This window comes from Tursiops truncatus, chromosome 18 (genome assembly GCF_011762595.2).
Source record: "Tursiops truncatus isolate mTurTru1 chromosome 18, mTurTru1.mat.Y, whole genome shotgun sequence".
Lineage (NCBI taxonomy): Eukaryota > Metazoa > Chordata > Mammalia > Artiodactyla > Delphinidae > Tursiops > Tursiops truncatus.
In genome coordinates this window covers 14,511,519-14,539,178 of record NC_047051.1, presented here as the reverse complement: position 1 = coordinate 14,539,178, position 27,660 = coordinate 14,511,519, and the positions used below count along the sequence as shown (strand labels likewise).

The window sequence follows — 27,660 nt, the reverse complement described above, 5'->3', positions numbered from 1 at the left end:
ACCTGTTTACTAAAATGACATCTAATTTGATCTCCATCAGATAATTCCTGTGAAATGAGTTTTCAGTTTAAAGTCTATACAAATTTCAATCAATACAGTAGTTCTCATTTCACCGTTTTTTTATGAAAAGAGAAAGTCAAAATCATACTCTAAGATACCATGTGTTCATACTATTACATGCATATTACCACTTAGAGACAGCATTGAATGAACAATGTAGCATTTCTGTGCCACTCACATGTATTAGTCTTCTCTCCCCGACTAGATTACTAGTCCTTAACAGAAACAAAATCTTTTACTTCTTTTTTATCCTCAGTGATAACTAGTATTGAATTGGCCACGTAATTAGCAATCAAATTATTTCTGGTTGAATTGACTAGTCTTTTTCTTAAAAGTCACATATGGCTATATGATTTCATTCCTTTCTGCCAATTTGGATACACTTCAATTTAAACAAATTGTATAGATGGAAATTTGGATTTTCTCTTAAATAAGAAAAATTAGACAGTGATGATTTAATTTCAAATGGGGTATAAGATTCCTATTCATGAGAAATGTCCACCACAAAATTACACGCATAAATGCATACTCATAATTGTACAGGAATATATTGATTGCAAAGTAAAATGTGGTTGTACCCTGACTGATGGCTATTCCATTCCATTTCAGCCCTCTAATGATTTTTGAAACTATCTATGTGTTGCTTGATAATCCGGCACCTTACCACCCCACCTTGGATTCTGGTGTCACATCACTATCATTTTGATAATTACCTTTTTCAAAACTCTCATTTCATTTCTATTTTTACTTTTTATTACTGTATGGCACATACATAAAAGTACATGGGTCGCAGAGTCCAGCTCAATTAATTTTCATAGAAAATTTCCCACCCCCGGAATCTCACACAGGTGTAGACATAGAACATCACCAGTATCCCAGAAGCCCCCCACCCCTCCTCTCCAAGGTCATCCCTCTCTCAACTTCTCACGCCATTGATTAGCTTTGCTTGCTTTTGAATTCGTCTGGTTTTAAAATTTGCTTGTTTACAAGTGGCCATGTTTTAAAAGATTCAGATTTCTACCCTCCCTGCCCCTCCTCTCCACACAAAAAGACTCCTGGGGATATATTTTCTTTCTTCTTTTTAAAAGGTGAATTTAATGATGCAGTTCATGATCTCAATAATGTCATGGGCATCATTAAATCCATCTTTCTTCTGATTTACTAATGGGCCTCCTATGTCTCTTTTCTCTCCGATCCTTTTATAAATGCCTTGAAAGTTCCTATAACCCTTCTGCCCACGCATTCCTTCCAGGGACTGCTGCTGTCATTTCCTGTCCCTTGCAGTTCTCAGGCATGTTCCAGTGTGAATCCACCTTCTTTCATATTCTCAGAGAGAGATCATTTTCTGTCTTTCAAGATGAAATCCTCTATCTTCCTTTGTGAGTCCACAGTACAGCTGTAGTTTTCCTTTCTTTAAAACAAAAATCCCATATGTATTAATTATAGAGTGTTGCTTAAATTTCTAAAGATTCCTGAGGCACTTCCAAGCATTTAATAATTCTCATTTCACTTGGCTGATTAGTTTTCTTCTTACAATTTTAAGTCTAGGAATGAGGGCTTATACTGCTTTGGGCCATGTGTTCATCAATTTTCACTATGCCAAATTCAAGTGGACACCGGTGTCTTCTTTTCTGTAATTCTTCTTCTCATTCACTCTCCCACCCCTTTGTTCAGAGGCAGATTGAGACTTTGGCTGGGGCTCTATTCTCTGCAGCTAACAACAACGTTTCTTTCTCTGACTAAAGAGCCATTTGGATAATGGATATACCATGTGCTTGTTTCCCAGAAGATGCCTAGAATAACTTCCCCAAGGAAATATTTTGAGCGCTTTAAAGAATTTGAAGAATTGAATACTCGAAGTACAGCTCACATTTCTGATACACTCGAACTCTTGGGACACAGGACGTTATAGAGGATAAAGCTCTTGACTAGAAGACAGGAAACATATGTTCTTATCTTGGGCAGGCAGCTAACCAGCTAGAGGATCTTAGGCAGGTCATCTCTTGGCATTTTCTTCATCTGCAGGATTGGGCTACAGGGATTATCGGTGGGTGTGGGGAGGAGAAGTACCTAGTTGCCCTGGGGACACCTAAAAATCTATAAGGGTGTATATTTTCATGATCCCAAATATGACACGTGAAATTACTCAAAATCTTCTTGGGTTTTAGAGATTCATGGAGGCTTCATTGAAAAAGCATTGTGTGAGAACATGGGCTTAAAAATGTGGAAAACACTTAGCAAGAGTGTCTTTAGAATATCTGAGAATCTGACATTTATGAAGATCTTTGGGTTTCTTTCATTTCTTGAACCTTTGGGCACATCAATCATTCTCTTTTCCTGTGCCCTGCCCTCCACGGAGTTCTCTATAAATTATACAATCCCACCCAGGACTTCTGGGTCTTCTACCCCTTTAGCTTTCCTAATGAAAATAAATATTTCCTTCTACTCAGTAAGAAATATAATCAAAAAGCGAAGGACCAAGTCCTCTGAGCAGGAAATTCCCCCAGCTGACCCTGTGCCAGTGGTCCCTGATGCTTGCCTCGGCCAACACTGGGATGCTGGAAAGAAAATGGAGTTGAAACTCAGATCTGAGTCTTTTCGTTACTGCCTTTTCCACTAACTGTGTGATGGTGGGCACGTCATTTCACCGCAATGGGCTCAATTCCTGAGCGAGAAGTTGCCATTTTGTTTCCCATATTCATAGTGCCAGCCTGGAATCGGCTCCAGGATGAGTGTAAATAATTAACTCGCATGAATGGTGAGTTCTTGGAGTGCTGTGGGCCCAAAGAAGGTTGAGCTTTCCTACATACACACAGGTGGGAAAAAGACACCTGAGAAATGGACAATCGTTTCCTGATCACTGTCGGCAGGTGACAGTGGACCCTTTTCCACCAAAGGGCAGGGTGAGCAGCGAGGTCCTTCTTCGGGCTTGGAAGCATGTCAGTCAAGGGAATGGCAGGGCTGAGCCTGATCTGCTGCCTCCCACAGGAAGTGGGGGCTGTGAGCGGAGGGCTACAGGCTTTCCTGTGCAGCGTGAACTGGCCCGATGTGAGCAGAACATTCTTAGCTGATGAAGAGCTGGAAGTGTGACCCTGTGCTGAGATGCTGGAAACAGCACCGCGTCTCTACTCCATTCTTCCCTCGGTTTTCTTTCTCTGCTGTTCTTTCTTTGTCTTTGGCAGTCACGCTGTGCTCCTGGTTCTTTTCTAGCTTCACATGGTCTTGATTAGAAAGGACAAATGTAAGTGAGAACAGAGATGCTCCTCATTTTTCTCATTTGTTTCAGATTAATGGGCTTGACTGCTAATCTTCCTGTATGCTTCTATCAGGTATATACATATTTATATATAACCTAAAACCTAAAGGTGTCCCTTTTTATCTCACCGCTTTGTAAAAACTGTCCTGGAAAAAGAAGTACGAATACGAAGCAGTCAAACTACACTTGGCCGAAAACGATTCAGTTTCTAGGAGAAATAAACTAGAATTTATTTTCTAGGAGAAATAAATCAGACATTTTGGTTTTCAGTTCTGGCTCAGCATCTAGTTAGCTGTGTGGCCTTAGAAAAGTTACTTGAAGTTTCTGGTGTTAATTTTCTCATCTCTAAATGTGACAAAGTTGGATTTGGTACTCTCCCAGGTACCTCCCCAGGAGATCTTATGATCATCTTTGTTGGGTATGTTAGTACCACTTTCATGAGGGAAGCCAAAATGAGACTCCTTACCTGCACAGGAAAGTAAAGACCAAAAAAAAAGGTCCTTGTATTTATGTCTCTAATGAAATAAAAATGACCAAAAGATAAAGTTTATTCCGATTATGCAGCATCATCTTTTTTTTTTTTTTTTTTGGCCATGCTGCAAAGCATCGGGATGACCAGGGATCGAACCCGTGCCCCACTGCAGTAGGATTGTGAAGTCTTAACCACTGGACCACCGGGGAAACCCAGCATCATCTTATTAATGGCTTAGATGCAGCAGGAACACAGATTACAGAGCTGTGTATGATACCGGCACCTAGAAAGCACACAATAAAGGTTTGCTGGACGATGTATGCTCTTCTAGCTGCAGACAGGGTGGCATAACCTAGTGACAAAGGCACAGAGTGTATAAAACCAAACCGAGCCTCAGTCCCAGCCCCACTGCGTACAGTCTCATGGTTTGGAACCAGCCACTTCATCTTTCTGAGCCTCAATTTCCTCGACTGCAAAAAAGGATGATTATCTGTACTTCAAATATAAGGGGACAAACAAAGGACATTATGCGTAGGAAAATGCTTCACAGTGTGTAGAGTACTTGCAAATACTCTTGGACAGCCGTAGCTAAATTACACAGGCCTTAGACTGTGAATGAAGGAAACTGGCCTTAGTAAAGACCAAAAAAAAAAAAAAAAGGTCCTTGGCCAACTCAGGTTTTAGAAATAAAGAATAAAGGGGCAGAGGAATTGATCAAGGAATGAAAACCCTAGTTCACAATGAAAACATCCTTTGAAGTTTGTGCTCCTCATTTTAATATTTTGAGATCACTTTTTACTCATTGTTCTCTATTGCTTACCCACCCCCAATGACTGCCAAGATGATTATTCATCCCTCATGCGTCTGTGTCACCAGTACAGTAAGGGGCGTCTCTGCTGTTTTTAGACACGACAACTATACAAGCCAAAGGCCACATTCCGCTTCTGTTCTGCTGAATGCGGGCTACACCCTGGCGTGGTGACCATTCTGAAACAGCGTTTTACTTTGAGCTCTACAAAGGCTTTCTTTGACAGGGGAGTGTCGCAGTGGGTTGAGAAAAGGAGCACAGAGAATAAAGGGAAGATATTTCCAGATTTGAACTTGAACAAAAGTTAATGCTGACAGCAGAGTTGACTGATGGTCAGAGCTGAGAAGTGCAGACAGGCAGAGGGCAAGGATCACATCTCCTAAGACCCAGAAGGATGGGATTGATTTTGACAGACCCCAGAGGGTAGAGTTGATCTTTGGGGATTTGCCAGTCTTTGATTTCAGGGTTTAGTAAACATTTTGGTAGGAAGGGATGGTACCACAGGCTCTCATTAGCCTACGTGGGTTTTGTCCTCCTAATCGTTGCTCATGACCGGGGCTACTTGGTCCCCAGGTATCCCATACCTGCTAACTTGCCTCCGAGCCTCCCCTCCAGAGGTTTTCTTTAAAATCCCAACTGGAAAGGCAAGACTGAAAGGAAGCCACCAATTCCTTTGCCTGTGACCTACTTGTACGCTCTGCCTTCAGAGATGAGAGCCCGATGAGCCGCCCACACCCACTGGCATGGGATTCACCAGCCTGTCATTTTGGCTGAGAGGTAGACAGTTTCTGGCAAACTTAACAAGCAGATTTTCTCAGTGATAGGAAAATTCTTGCTTAGTGCCACTCTATTTCCCGTGGTTAAAGCCTTCAACCCAGAGAAGATAACAGAAGTCACCTGACCTGGTGAGACGTGGAAATGAAAGAGGTTTTTTTTTTTCTTATTTTTTTAACTTCTGTTTTCTTAAAGGAGGAAGGCTTTTCCTTTAATAGACCAGGTTCACATAAGACAACTTGGGTTGGAATGATGAAACTGGCATGACATACCATATTACAGCATCACATAACCTTTTAGAGCAGCCAGAATTCACCTCACGCAGAGCATTTAAGGGCTTTCATGTCTTGGTTAACATTAAGTGCTTCCTCTGTCATTGTCACTCTACACGCATGCCCAGTGATAGACAAGGGAGACTGTGAAAACCGTCAAAGAGCAGAGGGCAATCAATGGAACCTAAACAAAATGTGGGGTTACTTCTGTGGATAACTCCAGTGAAAAGGAGTTCACATACCAGCAGCTCCTCCCCAGAAATCTCCGGTCTCTAAGTCTTAGAAAAACCCAGGCTTTTAGGTTAGGTGAACGCCCCTTCACCTCATCCACAAAAGCTGGATCCTCAAAAGCTCTTTTACTTCCTAGTCTGCAGATGTCACCATTCCCACCATTCATAGCGCAGAAGCACTTGACCTGACAGGTACACCGCCTCCCCAGCTGTGGGCCTAAAGCAAGGTATTAGCTGGAAAGAGATTTTTCTGGTTGAAAATGTACAAATTCAGGAGTCAGCAGAAGCAGACTTTTGGGCTTCACTACAAATAAAAGGATATAACCTTGAACAATCTCTTTTCTTGTAATAGTCCAAGTAAACAAATGTCAGAGGCATTTTTGCAATTTAGTTGGTCTGCATTTCATCAGTTTGTCAGGAAGCTAAACAATACATCTATTAAAACTCATTAAAAAATTGGAAACTCTAATTCTGACTTTTATTTATAACTCAAGTACAGTGAGCTGGCACCAATCTTTCAGAGAGAAATTTTTTTTTTCCAAGAGAGACAGAGTATGACTCTGAGTCAAAACCAGATCGATTCCAGCTTTCTCAATTTATTAGCTGCCTTTTTGTTTCTGTTCTTCCTGCCACCACGTGGGGTCAGCTCTATTATTGGGCTGCTGGTTCCGGGTGAACCGGTCTTTCCCTGGGCAGACTGTGGAAAGGGAAGAGACATCATCCGGCAGTCCACAGTCAGTTTGGGAGTGAGATGGGCCAGACCTCCATTCCAGCAATGAAAGCTAACATGCAACCAAAATTGTAGCCCTTTATTACTGGTCGGGATGGGGACAGGGGTGAAGACATCAGAGGCCATTTTATTAAGCCCATCAGTTAGGTAGTGACTTTGTCAGATCTGCTCTTGGTACCTTCATTTTGATTCTCCTTCATATAGAAGCAGATTTCAGCAAACTGTGAAGCTGGGGAGATCCCACCTGGGGCAAGGACATTGTATCTTCATTGGCCTCCCAGGCTTCACTCCTTCCCTGAAGCCCCTCAACAAAATGGTGTGATCAAACAAACAAACAACAGAAGCAAAAGCCACAATACACCGCAGAAATGTCCTAGGCTTTGTAAGCTGAAAATCTAGAACGTATGTACTTACTCTGCTCCTCACTATATATGTGATTTTGACACATGACTTCAGTTTTGAAGCCCCAGCCTCAGTTTCTTCATATGTAAGAGGGATGTGCTAATATAATATTACATATCTTAGGGTGTTGCCTTGTGGATTCGAAACATCCTATATCAAATGCCTCATTATACTGCTTGGCACGTGGCACGTCCCAAATAAAGAGAAGTTGTAACTAATATTTTGTATATTGATATTCTGATAGTTTGCCAAATGCTTTTTCTGCATCAGTTGAGACGATCATGCAGGGGGCTTTCCTTCATCCTGTTAATGTGGTGTGTTATATTGGTTAATTTTTGTATATTGAATTATCTTTGCGTCACTTGGCCATGGTATATGACCTTTTTAATAGGCTGTTGAATTCAGCTTGCTAGTAGTTTGTTGAGGATTTTTGCATCAATGTTCATAAAGAATATTGATCTGTAGTTTTCTTTTCTTATAGCATTTTTGCTGTGTTTGCTAATCAGGGTAATTCTGGCTTCATAGCATGAGTTAGGAAATGTTCTCACTTCTTCAATTTTTTGGAACAGGTGAGGATCAATGTTAATTTTTCTTTAAAGGTTTGGTAGAATTCTCCAGTGAAGCCATTTGGCCCGTGACTTTTCTTTTTGAGAGGTTTTGATTACTGATTAATCTTCATATTAGTTATAAATCTACTCGTACTTTCTATTTATTCATGATTCAGATTTGGTAGATATGTATTTCTAGGAATTTGTCCATTTCATTTAGGTTATCCAATTTGTTGGCATACAAATGTTCATAATATTCTCTTATAGTTTTTATTTCTGAAAAATCAGTCATAATGTCCCGCTTGATTTCTGATTTTAGTTACATGAGTCTTCTCTTTTTTCTTAGTCAATCCATCTACAGGTTTGTCAGCCTTGTTGATCTTTTCAAAGAATCAAATTTTGGTTTCGTTGATTTTTCTCATTGTTTTTCTATTCTCTATTTTGTTTATCTCTCCTCTAATTTTTATTATTTCCTTCCTTTTGCTAGCTTTGGTTTGCTTTTCTTTTTCCTTAAAGAGTAAGTTAGGTTATTGATTTGAGATTTCTCCTTTTTTTTTTTTTTTTGTGGTATGCAGGCCTTTCACTGTTGTGGCCTCTCCCGTTGCGGAGCACAGGCTCCGGACGCGCAGGCTCAGCGGCCATGGCTCACGGGCCCAGCCGCTCCGCGGCATGTGGGACCTTCCCGGACCGGGGCACGAACCTGTGTCCCCTGCAATGGCAGGTGGACTCTCAACCACTGCATCACCAGGGAAGCCCTCTTTTTTTTAATGTAAGCATTTACAGCTATAAATTTCCCTCTTAGCACTGCTTCTCTGCATTAGTTAATTTTGGTATGTTATGTTTTTCATTATCTTTTTGTCTCAAGATATTTTCTAATCTCCCTTGTGATGTCTTCTTTGATTCATTGGTTTTTTTAAGAATATGTTGTTTAATTTGCACATATTTGTGGATTTTCCAGTTTTCCTTCTGTTATTGATTTCTAGCTTCATTCCAGGATGTTCAGAAAAGAAACTTTATATGATTTCAATCTTTTAAAATTTAATAAAATTTGTTTTGTGGTCTAACAGATCCTGGAGAATGCTCATGCTCAATTGAGAAAAATGTGTTTTCTGCTGTTGTTGGGTGAGTGTTCTGTATATGTCTGATAGATTCTGTTGGTCTACAGTGTTGTTCAAGTCCACTGTTTCCTTATTGATCTTTTGTCTGGTTGTTCTATTCTTTATTGACAGTGGGGGCATTGAAGTCTCCTACTATTATCTTACAGTGTGTATTTCTCCCTTCAATTCTTTCAGTGTTTGCTTGATATATTTTAGAGCTCTGATGTTTATAATTGTTATATCTTCCTGATGAATTGATATTTTATCAATATATAATATCCTTCTTTGTCTCTTGTAATAATTTTTTACTTAAAGTCTATTTTCTCTAATATTAGTATAGCCACCCCAATTCTCTTTAGCTACTATTTGCATTAAATATCTTTTTCTTCCTTTCCCTTCCAACCTAATTCTGTCTTTAGAGATAAAGTAAAATTTGACATTTGATTATTATAATGTGTTAAGTCTGGGAATCAGATTTCCCCCCTTCCCCAGAATTTACTTTTTGTTGTTTGTTTGATTGTTGAAGGCTATGATAGTCCATTTGTTTTGAGACTTTTCCAAACCATTTTTGCAAAGTCTATTTCTTGCCATGTGTTCTCACTGAAATCTCTTTTACTTTAGTTTGTGCTCAACTAATGTTTTGATAGAAACTTCTTTGAATGCCAGGAGATGAAACGGACAAAGAAAAAAATACAGAGAGAAAAAAGAGAGAGAGCAATTACAACTCCCAGTCTTGGTAGACTGACTCTGTGCTGGGGTATTCCTTCTACTTAGTTAGGTTTTCTCTGAGACTAGGAATCAGCCTTAGGTGAAATTTTTAGGTCTTCTTAGTTTTTCTTCTGAGCATATGTCCTACTTGGTTATGCATGTGGCTTTCTAGATTCCCCTGTAAAAATGGCTGATTTTGAATCTCCTCATTTCCCAAAAAGTCTCATCTCACTGTCTCCTCTGGTCCTCAGATGGTCTACTGTATGTCTCCAGTGAGCATCTATTGCCCCAGGTTTCTGTGGGTGTGTAATCTCCTTGTAGCTTTTGTGAGCAAAGCCTACAGCTTTTCCTGCATGTGTTCTGCGTTATGAGAGCAAGAGACAGCGAGTCAGATCCTCTGGTATCCCCAGCCACTTTAGAACAGATATACACAATAATTTGTAAATAAGGTCTGCTCCCTCCCTGTGGTTTAAAGAGTGAAACTGGGAGTTGAGTTGCCACACTCAAGACCAAGACTGTTTCCATTCAGGCAAGGGTGGGTTTGGGTTTGTTTGTTTGTTTGTTGATGATTTTATGGAGGAACATGGAGCTTGGGGTTTCCTAGCCCACATTTTGCTGATTTCTTATCGTTATTATTTCATGTGAATTCATCACATACCAAAAATTGCACTGAGCTTGTTATTTTCTCTTTGCCTTCCAGACCCACACTCCACCCTCCTCTGTTCTAGTCTGTGCCCTGCAGGCTGATCTGTACAGGCCACATCAATGGGTTCTCAGCCCCAGTGGGGTGAGAAGGAGGCTGTGCATTTAACTCTTTGCCTGCCGTATACACAGGTTGGCCACATCTTTCCATCAAATGTCACGGCTCTTCTCCAGTGACCCTTTCCTTAGAGCTGCCCACCCTGAGATCTGGAACTGGCACATTTTCCTTTAGACCTGGTGGTAACAAAGAGCTTACCAATCACCATCACCTTCTGCTACTTCAGCCCCAGGGTCCTTCAACATCCTTTGTACACGTCCCTAAATCTTTCCAGACCTTTGTAAATCACTCTTTTGTTAACACTCCTCACTGAGTTTGAGAGTGCCATCTGTTTCCTGCTGGAACTCTAACACATTGTACTGTTGGCTGCTAATTTCTCTTTCTGAGAAATGCTTCTCATTTTGGTGAAATGTACTCAGATACCAGCATATTCAGGAGCCTACTTTGGGTGAAAAGATGGGAATTCACTTTCCTGAATGAGTTTGTAATATTTATCAGGACGATACTCAGCTTGGAGTTCAGAGAATGTCTCTCGTGTAACATGAAACTTGGTCGTGTAATCTGAGAGGTGAACAGATGTCCGGCTCAATTCCCACAAGACAAGTGAATGAAGATTGCCCTCCTTTCATGGGTGGGCAGAGTGGGGCAGCAATCCTCCATCCATTGCAGTAACCTGTCCCACAGTAACCTGCCTTCCCATAAACTGAGAAGATGGGTGCCCAGGGAGATAGCTAGTGTCTCCTGTGTCTAGAAAAGAGCTGCCTATGAAGTGAGATCAAATATGTTAATTGCTCCTTCTCTAATTCATCTCCCTCACTGTTGACCTGTTGACAGTCTTCTTAAGCAGAGACCTGATGAGACCCATTTCCTTTGCCAGACACTTCCAGTGGCTGCCTTTGACCACAAAACAAAGAATGACAAACACTTACCATGTGGGCGGTCACCCTCACTCTCACCTCCCGTGGCATGATTGCAGCTTTCAGTCACAGACTGGTTTCCGTCACAGCTCTCCAGGCAGCCAGTACTGACACTGCTTTTCCTTCAAGGTAAGCATATGTTCCAACCTTGTCCTATAAGATAAAATATGTTCCAAATTCAAAAGCATAGCATAACACAATCTGGCCCCAATCTTCCATTCTAGCATCTCGGCACGTTTCCTCTTGCTCTTTTGTGCCATGCATTTAGCCTTTTGCACCATTCCTAGCACATATTGGGTGTTTGAAATATTTGTTAGGCTAACGTTGATACAGTCTTAGGAAATAAAGTTCTCTAAACACACACACACACCTAACATTTAAATCTGAGCCAAATATGTTTAGAATATTGCAGTAGCACCAGAAATATTTATAAATTAGCTTGGAGCATTTGCCCATACATTTCTTTGTATATAGTTAAAGAGTAGAAAAGGTCTATTAGATGAATAGTTGGGAAATATATTCCTTATAGAGGAAAAGCTCTATGTTCAAGCCCAGTGTGCTTTGAATTGCCTCTTTCACGCAATGGCCCTGATGACATTGGTCTTCTCACAGCAGAGTGGCCAACGCATTCACATGTGAGGTCAAATTTTTCCAGTTGTAGGTCAGCTCTCCAGACTGTAGCTGATTGTTTTTGAGACAAGCCCCAAAGCAGATGACAAATTCCTGCTGTTCTCCCAAGTTGTCTCCATTTACCTCTCCTTGGAAAAGCCAGTTACATCATTTATCTGCTGACTCTTTTTAGGTATAAGCCTCTTAACACCATTGTACTGAATTTGCATTAGAATTTCAATGTCAGTTTCTTAAACAGAAGAGTGAAACAAAAACAGTACCTTTAAAAATCAGAGATTAAAGTTTTTTTAATGTATTTAGAAAAAAGAAATCGATTCTGAAGATAAACATAGACAACTACTAATCAATGCAATGGAGGGCATGGCAAGTGGATACTCAGGTGAATTTCATTCCACCAATATCCATTGAGAGACTGCTCTGTGTCAGAACTGAGCCGAAGGCTGGGGAAGGTTGGAGGTCAAAGGAGGCTACTACCTTCCTGAGCACGCAGGCTTGTGGGGATAGAAGGTGGGCACAAATTTTGTAACGCAATTATTTTGTTTTATTTTGTCTTATTTATTTATTTTGGCCATGCCATGCGGCATGCAGGATCTTAGTTCCCAGACCAGGGATTGAACCCGTGCCCCCTGCAGTGGAAGCGTGGAGTCTTAACCACTGGACCACTAGGGAAGTCCCTCAGTTATTCATTTTAAACTTCACTCTTTAGATGCTATTTTCAAGCTACCTTTTACTGAGCACTTACTGTGTGATGGGAAATCATTATTTTACCTGGATTACATCGTTGAAATCTCATGGCAATTCTATAAAGTGGGTGTTACTCTTTCCACTTCAGAGATGAGGAAATCGAAACTCAGAAAGTATGGGTAACATACAGTTCAGTTAGCTAATAAATCCATGCTCTCAGTGAGCCAGAAATTAATAACTGGAGTTATATTTTTAGATAGACAAACTTCGAAAACATTAAAACGTAATAACATAGCCAAGGGTACAAATACTCTTAAAACTGAATTGTCTGTTACTGGATAACAATTCAAGATATTCCAAATGTGTCGCAGTTGGTAGTTGACAACCCAAGAGCTACTTTTTGTTCAGAGGAATCTCTTTACCAAAATCTTTTTAAAACAAATAAACCCACTGGAAAATATTTTCAAAATCATTTTTTAAGTAGCAAAAATAAATTTAGATGCAGCAAAAAATGATTGTTGATTTTGATCTCAGCACAGGATTTATCTTCATAAATAACCCAGGATGGTATGTGGATGTGTGGCCAAAAGTGATAAGATTATAGACTATCAACCAGAAACACAGTCACAATAGTGGAGTCTGGGAGTGCAGATTTTTTAGATTTGGCATATTTGAAATAGCTTTATTATTATTATTGTTTCAACATATCTTGAAAGTGGGAACAGTGGGCTAGGACAGAACAATACTGTTGCTATGGGGGACTTTGGTTTCTCAGTAACTTCCAACATAGGAACAGACTATGCATTCCAATTACTTCTATTAAGAAATGGCAACTGCTAGAATTTAGGAAATATGCCTCTTTTTCAATGAAACTTTTCTAGAAGCCATAGAATAGGTGTTGTTGAGATCCTGAGAACAGCCTTCACATGCTGAAGGACTGCGGTTAGCTACAGAGTGATCCAGGGCTGAAGTCTTATATGTAATCTTGTTTGCACAGAGGCTGGAAATAAGATCAAGACAAGAAAAACTGCTGAACAAAAACCTAAACTTCCTTTCAAGAGCTCCCTGCATAAATGCAAAAAAGCAGAGTGGACCCAAATTGGAAGATGGCTCAAGAATCCCATAATCAAGATATACTCTATCAGGGCAAGAGTAATTAGGTCAGAAGCAGTGGGCCAGAGGCACTCAAGCATCTTTGGGAAGAAACAGAAAACCAAGAAACTTGAGTTGCACTAATAAAGTCAGTCAACAGGAATGGGAATCTTTAGTCCAGGGTCCCAGACCTACCAGAAAGAGCAAACCCCTGTGAGTACACACGCGCTTGTGCTGTGGGCCTGGGGGGGGTGGGGGGGGACCCGGAAGGTGGGGACAGGGATCCCACCAGTTTACCAGGTGGTATAATTTAGTGGGTAAGCAAACCTGCCCCAGAGGTAGGCAACAGCAGGTTCAAGTAGTGAAAATGCTTTTGAACCTGGGGGAGAAAGCAATTGTCAGTTTTAATCTTGCAACAGGATTTATTCAGCTTGTGTATATATACATGTGGCCCAAAGTGCAGAGAATAGGATTTCAACTGGAAATACAAATTCAGCGATTCAGGTTCTACCATATACCAGCTATGTGCCCCTGAGCACTTTGCCGCATTTTGTCAGCCTCAGTTTCCTTATCTGTAAAATGGAGATATGAGAGAACCTAATTCATAGGCTTCTTGTAAGCAGTGAGATAAGAGTTTAACACAGCCTGGCCCTTAGTAAGTATTTCATCTCATTCAATATTACTATTATCATCAAAGACCTATGTTGCATATCTAGACAGTAAATCTTGCCCTTAATTTGCCACAATTTGCCAAGTTTAAAAAATTACTATCTGTTTTCCCCTCTGTTCCCTCCCTAGCTATGTTCTGACCTTGAAGAATTTACCTGGGATGTAAATAAAGTCTCATTTCCTGCAACTGAAATAATTGTGTCCCGTAGTAGGTTCCTCCTCACATATTTTCAGAAGATCCTGTTCTGAAATCCCACCAGACCTTCTCCAAGGATGACCTAAACCCAAATGGTCAGTTGGTACTACAGGCTCCAATCAGAGAAAACAAAAAAGGACAACCTTCTAGGGTAGCTTCTAGAGGGCAGCGAATCTCCTTCTGTGATTCTCTTTCACAGCCCCTAGAAGCCAGCTCTCATCGGGGGTGAAGACGGCCAGCATCCGTGGAAAGGTGGGGTGAATGGTAAGAACATTCTTCAGCCGTGCAGGCAGAGACTGGCTCCAGTACTGTGTGCTCTTTCCCTCACGTTCCAGAGACAGGACAGGTAGGCAAGCAGGAAATAGAGGATACCATCACACCTAGACCCCAGAAATGTTTTCAGTCCATTTGGACCCACTTGAAGGATGTCCCAATCTAGACTCATGCTTTTCAAACAGGGTTTACAGAGGATCCTGAGGACCACAGGGACTGATGCTGTGGGACGTGGCAGGATCTTTACCATGACCTCCTCCCGTGGCCGGGGTCTGCATCCTCAGCAGCGTTCTCCTGCCTCCTCAGCCCTGCTCTTACTCTATCTGACCTTTCTGCACTTTTCTTCCTGCCATGCCCTTGCTGTCATCTTATCTCCACTGCACCAGAGAAGGATGCTTACGTATGCTGGACCGCGTCCCACCCTTCAATCAGGATGTTAACCAGGTGTTTCAAAATCACCCTGGAGGAATGTGGGCTGTGGTCCAGGGTGATTCCTCCCCCGCTTCATCCTTCCCTCCCTCCCTCTCTTCCTTTCCTCCTTCCTGCCAACATATTATTGACTATCTGCTAGATGCCTGGCACTGACTTTGTTAATTATCTGAGTTTACACTAAGCTCTTAAATTTGAAGATGACAGTAAATAGTGTTGAAAGCACCTTGAACAGGAAGAAAATTTATGAGTGTGTTGAATAAATGCACTGGAGGTAATTAGAAAAATTGTGAAGTGATTTGGATTCAAATAAGTTTAGACTCAAGGGAGCATGGGGCAAACAGCCAACCACTGGGAGAGTAGGTGGGGTGAGACTAACAGGGCAAAAAGAGATCAACAAGGCAAGTTAAAGGTATTTGTTGAGCACCCCCCATTCATTCTGACCTGCACCAAGGGCTATGGGAGCTGAGAGAAAAGTGGAAAAGATGCCGTGTGGGTCTTGGGGCAGATGTCACTTTGGATCTGCTGACCAATACACTCTGTGTGGATTTCCCCGGATTCCCAGCCACTGCTGAGGTTTAGCGGTTCCCCAGGAAGGAGTAAGTTTCCTACATAGTGAATCACCCAGTGTGAAAGAGAATTTTCCTGACCTCAGCTTCCGAGCGGCTCATTGAGACTTTACTACTCGAAAGGGCAGTGGAGCATACCACGACCATAGCCCACACTTTATTTATGTTGGGGGGTATTTTTCAAAGGGACATTTGGACCAAAAGTGGCCCATGACTCCTGGAAACCCTGAGTAGTGGCTTGACATCTTAGGAATCTGTCTGCCGTGCTTTGTGGAAGGGTCTTGAAGGGTCTGGTTCTGTCTGGAGAACAAAAGTGATGGTCATTAATGTGAAAATGTAGCCCTACTTATTCTCCTTCCTCTACTAAATGGCCCATAATCCAAGTAAAAGCACTTAAAGCCCTTGGATATCTAGATATATTGCTTAAAATCAATTTGCTTTTATTGGTCTAATTCTATTAACTTTGGATGTTGGAGCCACAGTGCAGAGTTGCAGTGCTTTGACAAGTACTTTCACGTCCTCAATATTTTACTTTTTCTATTCCCACTTCTTTCCAGTGGAGCCTAATATCTTCCAGTCCCAGGCTTGCAGGTCCATGCTCATCTCGGTGATGGACCCCAAAATATTTACTTATAACATTTATAAAAACACCCTGCGTGCCAAAAGCCGCTAGCTGCAGGAAAGTGATAAAATATAAAAATATTTTATCAGCCAGTGGGAATCCCCTTACATGTTAAATCAAAGGCTCCATCAGAGGGCCCACAGTGACCTTGGGAGGCCAGCAGATTCAAACCATATTGAAGGACGACAGCAGGAGGGAACGCCTGCGGGGAACCCACTCAGCTCAGGGCCCCTTCACGTCCCCCAGGAAAGAGCCCGAAGCAGATTTCGGCTGTATTGTCTAGGGGCTCAGGGGCAGATGTGTCGAGGCCCTGTGTGGCTTTTCCATGGGGTTTTTGTAGCTTGTCATGTCTCTCCAGGGTCATCCCACCTGTGACACCTACTCTGTTCCTCTCCATTTCTACCTGCAAGACTTAGTCTGTTTCTCTAAAAGCGTCACCATAGAAGTTTTCTTTTTTTTTCTTTTCTTTTTCTGTTTGATTTTTTTCCCGGCTTTATTGAGATGTAATTGGCATATAACATTATGTAAGTTTAAGGTGTACAGTGTGATGGTTTGATCTTCGTAGATGTTGCTAAATGTTTACCACAATAAGGTTAGTTAACACATCCTTCACCTAGTGTTTGTGGAGGATTTCTAGGGCAGAAGTGCTACAGGAGTGGTAGAGAAAGTGATGTAGTGGGAAAAACACCACAGGGTAAATAGTCCTGGATTCCAGCCTTCACCCTGCTGCTGCATATCTTGACTAAGTCATTGCACATCTCTGGAAGTTGGATATATTTGTGGTTTTCAGCCTTAATGGTTCCAGGAAGTACCCCTAGCTTAGCGAGGGGGTGACATGGAACAGCTGGGTTTCTAGCCCCTCCCCATTCCCATGTCAATCAGCTCTGCCTTATCAATATTACATTTTGGATTACATGTAATATTTAATTCACAAAAAACGTATCTTACTGTTAAAAAGAAAAGTTTAAAACCCACTGGACCAAAATGACATTCCTATTCCATATTAACATAATTTGGGGCTCAGTAGTATTCCAGACTCTAATTTCCCTCTCCTTGGCATTCCCCACTAAAAGCTGATCAAAACTGATCTGGAGCTGTCAGGGCATAAGCACCAGGACGAGGTTCACCTGAGAGGTGAGGTTGGGTGGCATGATTCAGGGAGCCACGCTGCTTCTGCAGAGGATGGTGTAATTCCACAAGCTTCAAGCCGAGCCATTTGGCAGAACGTCTTTCTCTCCTTTGGAGTTTCTTTCTACAAGAATGGTACCAAAGCAGCATACTGAGTCCCGATGGTGTGCCCAAGTTGTTTTTGTGTTTCTGTTTTTTGTTTTTAAACTGAAACAGGCCCCTTCCCGGGACTCAGGGAATCCTGGAGGATTATACTGGGACACACGTGAGTGGAAGGCACTGTGATAACAGAGCCACTTAGCACCTCGCTGTGAAGCTTTGCTATGAGGCAAGCTTGTCCTGAGGTGCTCTCTCCCAGTTGGCTGCTCAGGACTTTATGCAAACAGATTCCTGAGAAATCTACCAAAGGAGCTGATCCAAATCCCAGTAGTGAATGCCACTGGCCCAGCTACATTTATCATATTCTCCTCTTTGTTCCAAAGTCCTCATTTTAAGCCACACAGAATGGTTTAAAATCATTCCATTAACAAATCATTTTGTCATTCACTTTCCATCATGCTAGATGTCCCGCCTAACTTTTGTCCTGTATTCAATGTCTGTCAACAAGGTAACACTGACTCAAAATTCTATTACCAATTCAAATTAAAGGTGACAAAAGCAGGTTTTGCTGGGCAATGCATAAGGAACTTTGCAATCCAACTGCTCAGTATTACCTATAATCTAACATCAAAACAGTTTTTATTAACACATTATTGTTTGTTCTTCCATATCTTCTCTATGTGTACATAACATTATTCTACAGCAGTAAGCTCATACAATGCACAGTTTTAAAATCTGCTGTTTTGACTTTAAAAAACAGAGCCTGATCATTTGCCCATGTTAATTAATATTCTTCTACAATATAATTTTTAATGGCTATGTAAGGTGTGTAATTTAACTCATTTCTCAATTCTCCTAAAGTTGGAAAACTCTTCAGATTGTAACTGCTAAGATGTTACAATTTTTTTGATCATAAAAATCCTGAGATGAATATACTTATACCTTCATCCTCATTCTTTTGTTTTGTTTTGTTTGCAGTACGCGGGCCTCTCACTGCTGTGGCCTCTCCCGTTGTGGAGCACAGGCTCCGGACGTGCAGGTTCAGCGGCCATGGCTCACGGGCCTAGCCGCTCTGCGGCATGTGGGATCTTCCTGGACCGGGGCACAAACCCGCGTCCCCTGCATCGGCAGGCAGACTCTCAACCACTGCGCCACCAGGGAAGCCCCATCCTCATTCCTGTAGATGGAATTCCAGTGGCAGAGGGAGTGTTTTTAATAAATATTAAATATTTGTAATAAATATTGCCAAATTTTCCTATGGAAGGATAAATCTATACTTCTGCTACCATTTTTTTTCTTGTTTCCCTGCACCCTAGCCAACATTGGGTATTACCAGTTTTAATCTTTACCAATTGATGGAGGGGGGATTGTATCTTATTCTTGCCTTAATTTGAAATTCTGTCTGTTGTGGTAAAAGTGAACGTTGTATCAAATATGTATTGACCATCTGTATTTCTTCTTTGGGCAGTGTCTACTCATGTCTTTTCCCATTTTCCTGTTGTTGCACTTATTTATTAATCATTGATTTCTAAGGACTCATTATATTTTAAGGATCTTAATCTTCTATCTGATATGTATGCAACAAATATTTTTTCCAGTGCTCTAAGCCTAAAAATGTTACTTAGGTTATTCATGCTAAAAATGATAAAAACTGTTGATTGTTTTTTAAATTGTATTTCCTTTTGGTATGCTTAAAAATGTGCTTCTGCACTCCCAAGATTATATATTGATTTTTTACTTCAAATATTTGTGTCGTTTCCATTTCACATTGAAATTATTAATTAATCTGGGATTTATATAGAAATAAGGTGTGAGATAGACTTCTGTCCTCTAAACCAAATAATCAGTCTTCTGGCAAATCTTTTCAGTCCTCTTTCACAGTCCCGGCTGCATCTAGCTCCCTCTAGTTGCACAAACAGACAATTTAGTACAGACATTGGTCTGCTCTCTAAAACCAGGCTCCACTTTAAGCTAGTCAAACTGTTCAGAAGACCAGGGCAATTAGAAATGTTAAGTCCCATTACGGTCTTGTAATTAAGAAATAAATAAATTTCCATTTATTTCATCAATTGTAATATACAAGTTCAGAGTGTCTAAAGTAAATTATGATTTACTAAATCCAAAATGTCAGCGTTGGTTGTTAGGAAGCAGGGTTCCTTACTTAGGGTTCTCTTCTCAGATATATATATTATTTCTTCCTAAGCCCTGCAGAAGCTCCAATGTCCAGGCACCTCACAGCTACCTGTGAGCCCTCTTTCAAATTGAACCATGTGGCTACAACGACTTCATTCCTCTCCAACCATCTCGGTTCCATCCTTCAAACTGCTGTGAAAGTACTGTTTTTCTCCATAAAGCTTTAACGAATTGCTCAGATGAGAACTCAAGGATTTTCTTGAGTTCTTGTCTTTCTTCATGTACTTCTGCAATGTTTACTGTGTCACCTCCACCACATTTCAATCACTTCCAAAGTGCAATGGAACCTAAAGTTTATTGTTTTTTTTTTAATACACTTATTTTCTTAGGAGACTTTTAGGTTAACAGAAAAATAAAGAAGATAGTCCAGAAAAGTCCCATACAAGATTTGCTTTTTAAGTGAGAATTTCTATAACTCTTCTATGTCAGCATGTCTTATACTTAAGTAGACAACAGTATGATTTTCACTTGTGTAGACATTTCAGGGTGATTTACTTTTTTTATAAATTTATTTATTTATTTTTGGCTGTGTTGGTTCCTCATTGCTGCACACGGGCTTTCTTTAGCTGGGGCTACTCTTCGTTGTGGTGCGTGGGCTTCCCATTGCAGTGGCTTCTGTTGTTGTGGAGCATGGGCTCTAGGTGAGCGGGCTTCAGTAGCTGTGGCTCGTGGGCTCTAGAGTGCAGGCTCAGTGGTTATGGTGCATGGGCTTATTTGCTCCATGGCATGTGGGATCTTCCCAGACCAGGGCTCGAACCCATGTCTCCTGCATTGGCAGGGAGATTCTTAACCACTGTGCCACCAGGGAAGCCCCAGGGTGATTTACTTTTAAAATATTAACTCCTAGAAAACTATGAAATTCCCGTTTTTTGGTGCCACATTTTTACTGATGTAAAATGCTCTTGATGGTTTTTGATGATGATGATGATAGTAATGATGATAACGTGGATGATGACAGTAACAACTACTATATTTCTGCTCTTGAAGATACTCTTAAAGTAATGATGCAGACATTTTATTTACAGCTTATTTAAATAAGTCCTTCTTTCCATAGTTCTATTCCTCCTTTAATATAAAGACATTTGCTTGGCGCTACTTTGTCAGTTTCTTTTTCTATTCATCTATTTTTAGATTCTGTGTTTTTAAAAGATCCTGGTGCTGACACTGCAAGTTTATTGTCAATTTCCATAGTGGCATAATATTTTTCTACGTAATTCTCTCTTCTTACCACACACTGGCATTTTGTTCAAAGAACAAACAATTTACGAACACCCTTTGTGGAGACACATTTATTGATATGTCTGCTGTGATGCCTAAGTCTGTCCCCAAGTTTGAAAGCAATTCAGAAACAATCACCATGTTTTGGTAGCCTAAATTGTTTATTCCAAGAGGCAGAGTTTGAAAATTCTGAGATGTATGTTAAATTTAATTCTGCACCAGAATGCCTAATTTCCCTTATTTTGTTAGGTGTTTTCCCAGAATTTTAATTTTCTCCTCTAGGTTACATTTTAAACAAAAGTGATAGGAGCTGTTTTACCACTTCCCTAGTCTCATAGCTTGCTAGGTTAGTTATAAAATGAGTGTTTTCAATAGTGGCCAAAAAATAGCAGAGCATGACATATCAATAGATGTAACTCTCTTTTCCTTTAATGAAGTTTTGTTTGTTATTGTTATTGTAAAAGTGTGATTAAAACAAACAGTATAAAGCTCTACTAGCACCATGAATGCACATGTAGCTGAGGCATTTGAGAAGAATACCTCCTTCCAGGATAAGACGTGACCTAAAGGATTAAAGGTCATCAAAGAACCCATGAAAGTAAGGGAGTGAATAACCTGGGTTAGGCAGCATTTGATTCTTCATTGAGACCCAAAACTCCTCCATCAACCTCATTCTGCAAAGCTGTGAGAATTGGAGGAACATTTCTGACAGAAAGTAGTAATTCAGTGCATTCCAAAATTGATTCACTCACTTGGAAATATGAATCTGAAATTAATCTATTGCTGGGCATTGAATGAACTGCTATAATGTGTCCAGGTTCCAGAGACCATTAGCACCTGTCTTCAAAGACACAAGGCTAGACACTGACTCAGTGTTATAAATACAGAAATCCAGCATCACTGGCTCGATGTAAGTCCCATGAAATTAGAGTCATCTGAACTCAAGTATCAAGTACATGTCTGCTTGTTCAGTGCCATCTCCTCATTCATTCAATCAACCAGTATTCATTGAGCACCTACTGCCAGGAACTGTTCTAGGCGTGGGAGTACAGCAGTAAACAAACAGTGAAAGTTGATTAGATCATGAACCTCATTCAAACAGAAAGTATTTACTGCAGGAAAATCAAACAAGATGGAATAAAAAAAAAAAAAACAGGGACAAGAACTTTGAGAGTCACAGAGAGCATCAAGACAGGTAGAGGACACATCCTTGTTGGGCACCCATAAAGAAAATTCTTTGAGCTAGGTAGGGCGTATACCCTTACTCTTGGAGTCAGGGACTTTCTATTTGTCTGAATATATATATTTTGAGAGGCTGAATAATGCCCCCCCCAAAGATATCCACATTCTAATCCCTACAACCTTTAAATGTAACCTAATATGGAAAAAAAAAAAACTTCGTAGATGTAACTTAAATTAAGGATTTTGAGATGGGGAGATTAACCTGGATTATCTGGGTGTACCCTATGCAACCACAAGTCTCCTTGTAGGAGAGAAGCAGAGGAATATTAGAGTACAGAAGAGGAGAAGGCAATGTGACCAGAGAGGTAGGGATTAGAGTGATGTGGCCACAAGACAAGGAATGCTGGCCAACAGAAGCTGGAAGAGGCAAGGAACAGAGTCTCTCCTAGAGCTTCTGGAAGGAGTGTAGCCCTGATGACAGCTTGATTCCAACCTAGTGAAACCATTTGGATTTCTGACCTCTAGAACTGTGAGAGGATAGATATTTTAAGCCACCAAGTTTGTGGTAATTAGTTACGGCAGACACAAGAAGCTAATACATGCTTGTTACCACAAACAGATGTGTGTGTGTGTGTGTGTGTGTGTGTGTGTGTGTGTGTGTGTAATACATCCATTTATCTACTAGATACCTCTTTGTAAATATATAATGTCCAGAACAGAGTCTTGATTACCATTCCTAAACCAGTCTGTCTCCTAATCTTTCTCATCTTTGCAAATGGCACAACCATCTACTACTTACTCAGGTCAAAAACTTGGAATCGGGCTTCCCTGGTGGTGCAGTGGTTGAGAATCTGCCTGCTAATGCAGGGGACACGGGTTCGAGCCCCGGTCTGGGAAGATCCCACGTACCGCGGAGCAACTAGGCCCGTGAGCCACAACTACTGAGTCTGCGCATCTGGAGCCTGTGCTCCGCGACAAGAGAGGCCGCGATAGTGAGAGGCCCGTGCACCGCGATGAAGAGTGGCCCCTGCTTGCCGCAACTAGAGAAAGCCCTCACACAGAAACGAAGACCCAACACAGAAAAAATAAATAAATTAATTAATAAACTCCTACCCCCAACATCTTCTTATAAATAAATAAATAAATAATATAAATCAGTTTGAATTGCTCCCTGAATAAACCGTCCAGTGGTTTCCATGGCCCTACTTTGTTACATCATATGTTTTCCCAAGGTCACAAACCCCACGTGACCTGCCATCTGTACCTCTTTGGCCCCTCCCTGTGTTCTAGCTCCACTGGCTTTCTTTCTACTCCTTCAACAGGTTCAGCTCATGCCGACTTCAGAGCTGTTGCAGTGAGCTCTTCTCTGCCTGGATTAGCCCTCCCTGGTTTTGCATAACTGGGGAGGTCCTTCTCATTCTTTGTATCTAAGCTCCAAAGTCATCTTAAAGAACGCTAACCTGACCACCCACGATCCTTCCCCACCCCGTTATCCTTTATCATGTCACTTTGTCCAAGCCCTTCAGAAATTATCTTGATAGTTTATTGACCTGTTTACTGGCTGTATCCTTCCCCCCACACCCTCCCCACTAGAGTGAAAGCTCCTTGAAAGTAGGGGCACTGTCTGTCACCTTCCACACTCTTCCCCCATCATCTAAAACAATGGCTTCCTTCTAGTTAATGCCTAATGAATATTTGTTGAATAAATGAATATATAAATGACTCAGGAACACAAAACTGTCTTAAAAGAAAAACTGTTATTCAGATCAAGTCTGAGAGAGACAAAGAATTGATTCACTACCTTGGCAGTGTCACCAGTCTAAAGCTGTTCTTGCTTAGAAGTTGCTCTGCATATCTTCTGCATTCTATGGAGAGCTTACGTAGGGAAAGGGACTAAATATGAGTGTCTAGAAGCTGTCTAGAAGTCTAGGACACTCCAGTGTTAGAGGTCAGAGATATACAGTGAAACAGCAGAGGACTGAGAAGGAGCAACTAGAGATAAACGGAAAACTGGGAGTGTGGTAACTTGGAAGTCACATGAAGAAACAGTTTCAAGGAGGAAGGAGTGATCCACAATGTCACTTATGGTTTGACTAGACTTAAGTTTTGATTATTGGATTTAGCAATATGGAGGTCACTCGTGAACTCGACAAAAGCAATTTAGGTGGAGAGGTGAGAACGAAAGCATACCTGGGATAGACTTGAGAGAGAATGGGAGGAGAAACTCAGGAGACATGAAGGAGAGTCAACCCTATTAAGGAGTTTTACTGTAAAGGGTGATAGAAAAGTAGCACGGTAGATGGGACAAATAACTGCTTCTGGAAATTATTCTCCTCTCTTTCTGATTATTCAAGAAAGAGAGGAGAAAACTGCTGGGCAATATCCTTGGGTAGAACACAGGAAATGGCATTCCAATTTCATGTACAAGTGCAGGGTTGCCCTTGGCAAGGAGCCAGGTTAGTATATTCATAATAGCAAAAGAGAAAATAGACTATAAGGTCTCAGATGCAGAGTCAGTGAGATATGCTTTGGACGCTTGTGCAAGTTCTTTTGCGATTGCTTTGATCTCAGTTAAATAGCAAGCAAGTCGTCAACTGAGAGCATGGATGGGGGTGAAGTGATGAGAAGTTTGAGGAAAGTAACAAAATATGGAATGTGGGAGACAGACTAAGGAATAATAGGATTGTAAACTCTTTTGCTTGGATGTTGCTATATATAGAATTCCAACTTAAAGTGTAAAATGAGCTCACTGGGGCTTGTAATGTGCAATGGTAATTACATTGAGTTATAAGGTTACAGAAAAACACATTACCATAGTATCGCAGTAGTTGGGAAACCCTCTATAAAAAAGAGAGAAACCACTGCTACCTTCATTCAAAGTAGCCTCCCAGGCACATTTGTCCTACACAACTGAAAGTATTTACACTAACAAAATAGGTCGTGTTAGCATACTCTGTTCCAAACTCATTTCCTGGGATGCTCTGGACTTTAACATTGTCAGGTACCGGTCACCTGAACCTCCCTGACTGAGAACAAGCAGTTCTGACCATAGCTCTCTAGGACTTGGTTACCTGGAAATACATGTCAAAGGGATTAAAAACACAGCCTCAGATGCTACCTACTCTGGAATCCTGATTCCACTTCTTTCAACTATGCTGCTAGTTGAGCTGGTTGCTTAACTTCACTGTGCCTGTTTTCTTATCTGTAAATAAGGACACAAATAAGGTCATCGTATTGTTGAACGAAGTAAGGAAGAAAAGCATTCAGAACAGTGCCAACACGTAGTAAGTGCTCATAAATATCAAATGCTTTTATGATTATTGGCCATTGTTCAAGAACCGAGGGAAGCAGCGCAAACCTGACCTCATGCCGCTTGCTGACAAATAAAGTCCTTTGTTTCTGACCGAGAGTCTCGTGTCTTCTGCCAACATCCATGAAACTGTGGCAGGCTAACTTATTAGTTTGCAAGAAGGGTAAAAATCTCAGTCCCTTCACAGTCTGTGATAACCCTTAGAGCCCCTGTTCCATGTATGTGGAGTTCTACCCTCCTTATTCCTTGTGGAATCATTATGCTCTGATGCTGGCAACTTGCTTCAACCACCTCTTCTCAGCAGCCATGCCACATCCACACCACTGGACAGGACTTTCTCCCATGACCCAAATCTAGCCATAAACTTCCAACACCTGCTCAGTATTTTCAGGCAGGTCGAGCTCCAGACCAGTCCTATCCAAGCTTCTCCACAGTAGCATTTTATTAACCAAATACATTATAACCTAATCATTCACAATATTAATAATGAGGATTAACTGGCACCAAATAACAGCATTTGGTTGACAAGCGTCCACATTTGAAACTTTAGTGCCATTGGTGGTTTTGTTAAGCGGGGACAGGAAACCAAGCTCCCTCTCTGACCACAGCATTCTGATTTGTCAACCATCCATGAAATGTGACAGAACTCAAAGATGGATGTAAAGCCGGGGCCGGCCTCTGGGGCCACCCAGATAGCATGGAAAATGCAGTCCGGCGATGGTAATCGAATCGAGGGGAAGGGAACGTTGCCATCACCATTTTGCCAGACATATTCCAGACGCTGCACAGTTGCCCAGACTACTGGGATGGATGTCATACAAGCAGCCCTGTCATGATTGTGTGAGTACTTGTGTGCAAATTGTTTGACAATTAACATTGGGGCCGTGATAGCTTTTATACTCATGCAGGTAATGTGTCTAACAGAAATGGCCACTCTCTCAGAGTTGGCTTCCCATCTAATAGTCACAGTTATCAAAGAGACAATGATTACATTAATTACAATTGTAAAAATAGTGCCTCACCCTGATACCTCACTTTGTAAGTTACAAAGAACTTTTCACATTAGCCCATGTTATTCTCACAACTCTTTGAGACAAGTACTCTCCACTCCATTTTATAACTTAAAAAAGAGTGGTTCATACACAAGATTTATCCATTTTATATCAAAAATAAAAATTGTAAGCAAATATCCAATCTAGTTAACAATATATATGCTGAAGTATTTAGGGGAAAGGATACTACTCTCTGCAAATTTACTTTGAAATCCATCAAAAAAAATGGAATAAACTAATGGATGGATGGAGGGTTGCATACATGAATAGATAATGTGATGAAGAAAGTATAGTAAAGGTTAATGGTAAAGTCTAGGTGATAGGATCATGGGTATTCACTGTAAAAGTCTTTCAGTTGAAATTTTTTATAATAAAATGTTTGGGGGGAAAATGGAGGCTTAGAGAGATGAAACCTGCCTTTAGGTTACAGTCTGAGGATGGGCCGAGACCCAAATCTAGTTCATCTGATCCCAGTTCCCATGAGCAATGGGAATATTTAAGAAAATCATTATTGTTCAGTGTTTAAAGGAAGGTTGCAGTACAGGTAAGTACTGAATTCTGGGTCAATAAGAGCTATGCAAAACCAGGACAAGCTCTACCATAAAAGGGGTGATATTTAAGTTTGGAGACAGCATTTTTAAACCCACGTTGATGCAGCTCAGGGAGTATTGTCTCCTTCGTAGAAGTCCCTTTGGGGTATTTGACATTTATTGTAATGATGCTGTCTCACTCAGCACTGTTGCCCCTCTGAAGGGAGTACTTTCAGGGCTTAAAACACTTCTTCACATATTCTCAATGATGACAAAACTTTGTCCTTTGAAAAGATCCAAATGTCACCTGAAGCCCAGTTCGGCAAATGAGATTCAACATTGCCAATATTATCTCTTTGTAAAGCCACCCAGTAAATGCAAAGCATAAAAGGAGAGTTTTTGCTTGGCTGGCTTTGTCTTTGTTTGATTAAATGAGCTAGACCCCTAAACTAACAAAACTGTATTTCTGGTATGACACAAAAATTATCTCTGAAACCTACACTGTGCTGGTGTGTGGGGAAATGGCAGCATCTCGCCCATGACAGCACTTCTCAACCTTCAGAGTAACAACATATTTAACAGCTTTCTCCTCCAGTAGCCTGGAAACTTCACAGGAACCCTGGAAGCTGTCTCACTTCCCCAACACAGGGCCTGTGGTTTTATATATTTACAAAAAGAACTAATAAAAGAATGAGTTAGTGAATGAATAAGTAAATGAATGAACTGATTATGTTAACTAATGTGAAAAAC

The 27,660-nt window shown here is 41.0% G+C and overlaps 1 protein-coding gene across 16 annotated transcripts in view; it reads right to left on the bottom strand.

Moving 5' to 3' along the window:
• COG6 (component of oligomeric golgi complex 6) overlaps positions 1 to 27,660 on the bottom strand; it is a 288,003-nt gene that overhangs the window by 108,470 nt on the left and 151,873 nt on the right. For all 16 annotated transcript variants that reach the window (XR_012327602.1, XR_012327603.1, XR_012327601.1 and 13 more), the window contains one exon: positions 11,047 to 11,187. The gene's annotated coding sequence lies outside the window, so the exon portion shown is untranslated. The remainder of the gene's footprint in view (positions 1 to 11,046; positions 11,188 to 27,660) is intronic.